This window comes from Dioscorea cayenensis, chromosome 5 (assembly GCF_009730915.1).
Source record: "Dioscorea cayenensis subsp. rotundata cultivar TDr96_F1 chromosome 5, TDr96_F1_v2_PseudoChromosome.rev07_lg8_w22 25.fasta, whole genome shotgun sequence".
NCBI lineage: Eukaryota > Viridiplantae > Streptophyta > Magnoliopsida > Dioscoreales > Dioscoreaceae > Dioscorea > Dioscorea cayenensis.
In genome coordinates this window covers 28,950,101-28,956,707 of record NC_052475.1, presented here as the reverse complement: position 1 = coordinate 28,956,707, position 6,607 = coordinate 28,950,101, and positions in this window count along the sequence as shown.

Sequence of the window (6,607 nt, the reverse complement as noted above, 5' to 3'; positions counted from 1 at the left end):
CGTCAAGGAACTCATGTCCTTAACGTTGACCCATCGGTTCACCGGTCGGTGACCCCGGCTACCCGATGAATATCCAGTCAGGGCTCTGCACTCCCACCTGAACTGGCCCTCGTAGTAATCAACACCCAGGTCCACCACGCCACCTCTAAAGGCTGGCCCGTGGGGACCCACTACTGCAGTAGTCGGGCCTTAGCCCGTCACCATAAAAGCCATCAAGTAAATACAGCAATAATACCATCTGTATAAATCATAACACAGGATCCTTTTCCAGGACAAGTATTCACATCACGGAAATAAACATTATTTTCCACAAAGCCAATGCCAAAAGTATAACAATGTATAATACCAGTAAAGATCCATAATACCATTCCTATACCAGGAATGAAAACCAGTTCCACAAATATTGTCGGTAAAAACATTTTAATACGCGCACATGATTTCACAAATCATTCCAAATCAAAGCAGCATATGTACCCATCCAAAAATAAATACATGAATTGAATAATTAAATCACATATACATGTATTTCTACTATTCACAAATACGTATAATTATACAAAACTGATGTATCAATACGGTTATCATGGCACATCGTAGGAAAATAAATATAAGTATATTTCGACCTTATACGCAATTAAACATGATAAAATGAAATACTTAAACATTTATTTCCAAAATACTAGCCATTAAACAATTATTTCAAAATAATGATAATAATTTATTTATTTAAAATAATAGCCACTACCAACTCACCTGGTGTCCTTGGGTTCCTTGCTAGACCTGGAACTCCCTCCCAAGACTGAACAACACCTAACAGAATAATATAATAAAAATAAATAATATATTTAAACTCAAAAGAAAATACAAAAATAATAATCAACTCTCTATTGGGCCCACTCACTCCAATCGGTTAAAATCCGACCTTGCATAATCCAACTGGCTTTCAATTGCATTTAAACCAGCTCAATTTAGACTAAACACAGCTAAACCAATCTGAACCAATCTCAATTCCATTGAACCAAGCTTAATTGCACTGAACCAAACTCAATGTCACTGAACCAGCTTGAACCAACCCAATTCTTATTCAAAATCCATTGAACCAACTTGGTTCAGTCCAAAACCCTTAACCCAAAATCAACTGAACCAAACCCAAACCATCTCAACTTGATTTGATCAAGCCCAACTCAACCAAATCAATTCAACTCAATCAATTCAATCCAACTTGGTTTGATCCAACCAATTCAACTTGGCTAACTCAACCAATTCAATCTAACCATCATCATTAACACCTTAATCATCATCATCATCAACTTAATTAATCAAACCAAACCCTAATCTCGGCGCTACAGTAATTGCTACAGTAATTCCGGCAATCTCATCTTCATTTCAAGAAATTTTCAACTCAAATACAAGGTTTTCTCAAAACAATTTCATACACTCATCATCTACAACAACATATCAAGTTTTTCTACTCAAATCCATCATTTTTCTTCATCAAATCCACCAAATACACACACACATACATTCAAGTATATAAATAAATAAATCATCAAAATACTTACCAAATAATACTTCATCCATTCTCCCCTCCAAATACCAAACTTAATCTCTTCCAATTTCTCTCCAAATCTCTCACCCTTTTCTCTTTTTAAATCTCGGGATTCATCTGTAGAGGGGAAGAATGAGAAGGAGATGAAGAAGATGAACACTCAAGAGTCTAGATTTTTCTCCCAATGAAGTTTTCAGCCAAAATTTACATTTAGTCCCTCAAAACTTAACTTCTTAGAAAACAGTCCCTGAAAAACTCACAAATGGTCCCTGAATTATAAAATAATATTCTCAAAAGGTCCTTTCAAATTACCCAACGGTCCCCAGGTTATAACACAACATTTTTTTTAAAAGATCCCTTCCATCTTACTTTGCAGTCCTCGGTTTCCATAAACATTTCATGTCCATCCTTTTCATTTATTCTTTAACCCAAAATCTTTTAAAAACTTTTACATTTAAGTCCTTGTTTTTTTCACTTGGGTTTCTCACCAAAATTACTCTGTACAAAAATATTACTGCAACTGTAGTAATACCCTGAATATATTTTTCCAGTAATTATCCAAAGGTTCAGGGTATTACAATTATAGTTAATATTTATTAATCCAGGACTTACCAGCAATATTTAATGAAAAACAAAATAATAATAAAAAAACTCATCAAGATCTCATTATTAGTGGATAATCGATTTTGAGGGAGCCTCACTCAAGGTGGGACCACCACATATCAATATTTCAACCAATAGGAGCCCGCCATGTTGTCAAACATTTCAAAGTCACACAACCACATTCAAAGAACCAGCTCATTTTGCTCTCAAGATTAGATCCCCTTCCCAAAGGAGGGAAATCGACATCTTTGTTGCCGCTCGCCGGAGAAAGACGAGATTTCAGCTGAATTCCTCCACTACCATTTGTTAGTTTGAATTCTATTCTAAATTAATTTTATGTTGATATTAGTCCAATTTGAATTTAAACTGAATAAAGTGGTTTATGGCTTTATCTAATGGAATTCTAAGTTAACTCTAATTGACACTTTGGATAATGATCTAGTTAAGTTGAGTTAATCTTTTAATGATAAGGATTATACATAGTACAACAGAGGTCCCCAATCTAACGTTCTCGAGAATACCCAACCCCATTGACGGGAGAGAACGGGATAGATTGGAAGAGCCGTTGGTTTCTTCAAGTGCAGATCTTAGTCCCTTCATTTGTCCTGTTTGATTTGCTATGGCGGGAGGTAAGTAATTATGCTTCCGCTACATATTAATTACTTAATTAATGTGACATATTAGATGTCATACTCTGGTTTTATAACACGACATATTTACATGCTTAGACGTCGTATGCCGTACTCTGATTAAATTTCTAACAGTTGGTACTAGAGCACTATTTAACCTCTGCCTAGCATTGATTATTATTATTATTATTATTATTATTATTATTATTATTATTATTATGATCATATTTGATGATCTATTTTAATTAATAGATATTTAATTACCATGATTATTAGTTGTAATTATATTTGTTCATCTATATTTTTGTTTAATAGACGCATGATGTTTTTCTTTTTATGATCATATTAGGTTATTATTTTTTTTTTATTTGTTTATATATTGGATATAAACATGAGATTATTTTAATTTACAAATAACTTTGCATAATGAAGTTGCATGAAGTGTAGGGTCCAAAATCTAGGCCGTGCGAAGATAGTGTCTGATGTGACACTACCACGATTGACCATATAAGAAGTTAGGGTAAAACCCTAATATTAAGTTTATTATTTCATTTTATTTTATTTATAATTTAATTTATTTTATTATGTCCTACATTAATCATTATTTTGAATGATGTTTGAATAAAATAAATTAATGGATGTTTTTATAAAATTGTTTTGCTTTAAAAAAATTAAGTGTGCTTTTGCATGTTGGACCCTTAATATTTATTTATTTATTTTCAAAGGGTTTGTATGTATGAATTATTCATACATTAAGTCGATTAATTATAATTTGTATAATTAATTATTTACATTGAATTTGTTTATGTATATGGTTGCTATGTCATGTGATTGAATGAATTATTGTTAATTATGGAGTGTCACAACATCCATGATTTTATTTTATTTAACTTTATTTTATTAATTACTCATTAAGAGTGTGATTGATCACATTTGGTTTAAATGACATGAATTGTAATTAATTATGATTAGTATAATGATTTTGCCCCACAGGGATTTTGTTATATTTCTCATAATTAATTAGGATAAAATAATAAATCATTTTTATTAGTAGTTTTAATTATTTATTACTTTTATTAGGTGGCAAGTTGAGATTAATTATGTTGATATAATGATTTTGCCCTACGGGATTTTGTTATATATACATAATTAATTAGGATAAAATAATGGTTAATTTTTATTTCTTAAGTCGCCCACATGTATTAAGGAATTTTAATTATCCATTAGTTTTATCAGTGCTTGTGAATCTGCTTTTGGCAGATTGTGATAACAATTTGATTCATGTTCTCTTTCGGTATGGCTTGCATTAGTAAGCATACCAACTTATTTTGTTTGCATTGAATTTGTTTATGTATATTGGTATATGTCACGTGATTGTATAAACTTGCTGATTTGGAAGTGTCATAGCATCTATGATCATGTAAATTATACATTAAGACTTTGCAAGATCACATTTAGGATTATTGACATATATTGTGATTGATTATAATTAATAAGGAAACCTTATTTGTATCAAGTTTTGTTTATATTGTTAAACTTCACTTGTGCATAAGGTTATCTGTCATGTGATCGTACAATTTTCATTTATTATGGAGTTGCCTCAACACCTATGATTATGAATAATTGTACATTAAGCATTCTTGTATGATCATCTAGATTGAATAACATAAATTCATATTAATTATAATTAATATTTAGTATTTTTGTTTGTATCAAACATGGTTTATATTTTGTGTTGATAAATCTTAATTTACCCATAAGGTTTTATGTCATATGATTGTATAGTTTTAATTGATTATGGACTAGTCACAATAACTATGATTATGAAAAACTATACATTAAGGGGCCGTTTGGTTCGCGGTAATGTAGAAAGATTACCACGTGTTACGTGGTAATCTGAAAATATTACCACGTTTGGCATTACACCGGTGGTAATGTGGATGGTAATATTATATTACCAACTTATAAATATTACCAAGAAAGTGGTAATCCTATTACTACCAAATTTGGTGTCTATCTTGGATTACCATGGTAATCTTATAACTTTTTATATTTTAACAAATTGATTACCATGACAATCAAACACGGTAATGAACTATTCCCGGTAATAAGAGTTCCCAACCAAACATGGTTATATTAAATTACTGTAATATTCCCAACCATATAACATTCCCACTCATATTACCATGGTAATCTCATTACGTGGTAATATGTCATTACCATGAACCAAACAACCCCTAAGAGTTTTTACATGATCACATTTAGATTAATGATATTTGCAGATGCTTTCTTTATGTATTAAATTGATTTATATTTTATACACATTATTGAACCTTGTTTATGCATAAAGTTGGATGTAATGTGATCGTGTGTATTAGACTAATTATGGAGTTGTCATGATTATGTAAAATCACACATTAAAAGTGCATATATGATCATATTAAGATTAAATGACATAAGTTGTTATTAGTCATGATTAATATGATAATTTTGCTCCACAGAAATTTTATTGTATTTTTCATGAATAATTAGGATAAAATAATAAATAATTCTTATTTTTTAAGTCGCCCATAGGTATTAAGAAATTTGATTATCCATTAGGTTTATCAATAAAGATGAATCTATTGTGTGTTTATGTCTTCGCCCACAGGCAGATTATAAACGACACTTGATTCATGTTTTAGGTATGGCTTACATTGGTAAGCATACCGTTTTGTTTTCTTACCTCCATTTTGTTTCATAAGCATGATTATTTTATTTGTAATAATTTTAGTTTTTAGGTTTTCATATGATAATTGAATGTTCTCTATTTAAGTGATGATAACTATATATATAGTGTGAAAAGATCATTTCTTCTCTATAGGTAATGTTCACACTATTATGAACTTTGAACTACATATTAGTTTGGACACTAGTATTTAGAGGGTGATTGTCTTGTATAATTATTATGAGTGATGTGATTACTTGGGAATAATATTTATTAAAATCACATAACTACTAATATACGTAGTTCGCTCTTAAGTGTAAATATATTAAGGATTTGCTAAAGACTATTGATTTCTAATTTAGAACTTTGGATAAGCCATCTCTAGTATACTAATATTAGAGTTATCATCAATAAAGTTCACTATTATTAAATGTGTAAAATAGCATATCATTAAGAAGGATAATGGCTCATTTGAATCTCTTGAGATTGAGTTAATCTAGCTTTCTTATGTATCTTTCCATCAATAACTCTGTTATTATTACTGTAAGATCTCCTATAACATATATAAAGTGAATGGTTAATAATTGTTTTTGACCATGTGTGTTTATAAGGAAAGGAGTTTGATAATAGAGAATTATGAAAGTGCATAAGCAAAGAATAAAGGACAATGCCTATTAAGATTAAGAATAATAAGGAATCCTGAATGTTTCTTGCTGTAAATTGAGACATATAAAGAAGGATTATTCTAAATATAGGGTGTTTATACTTAATCTCACATATATGAAATTCTTCTATATTGTGGCATTGGAGATTAGGATAATCTCTATAAAAAAAATCAAAGTTTATGAAGTAATAGATACTCTTGTTTTATAAACTTTGAATTTTTGAATAGATTACATAAAGGGAAGATAAACTAATAAAGTTAAGTAAAAATGCCAAGAAGAATTTAGTTTGCAAACTTGGTTTGTAACATATGTGCATTTGGATTTCTTATATATGATAAGGTTTCTAATCCATATGAGAGAAAATTTAGACCCAATGACTATTACTTGTATTCTTTTGAAGATTACCTAAAAGTCTTTGGATTATAAAGTTTGTTGTTTAATTTGTATCACTAGA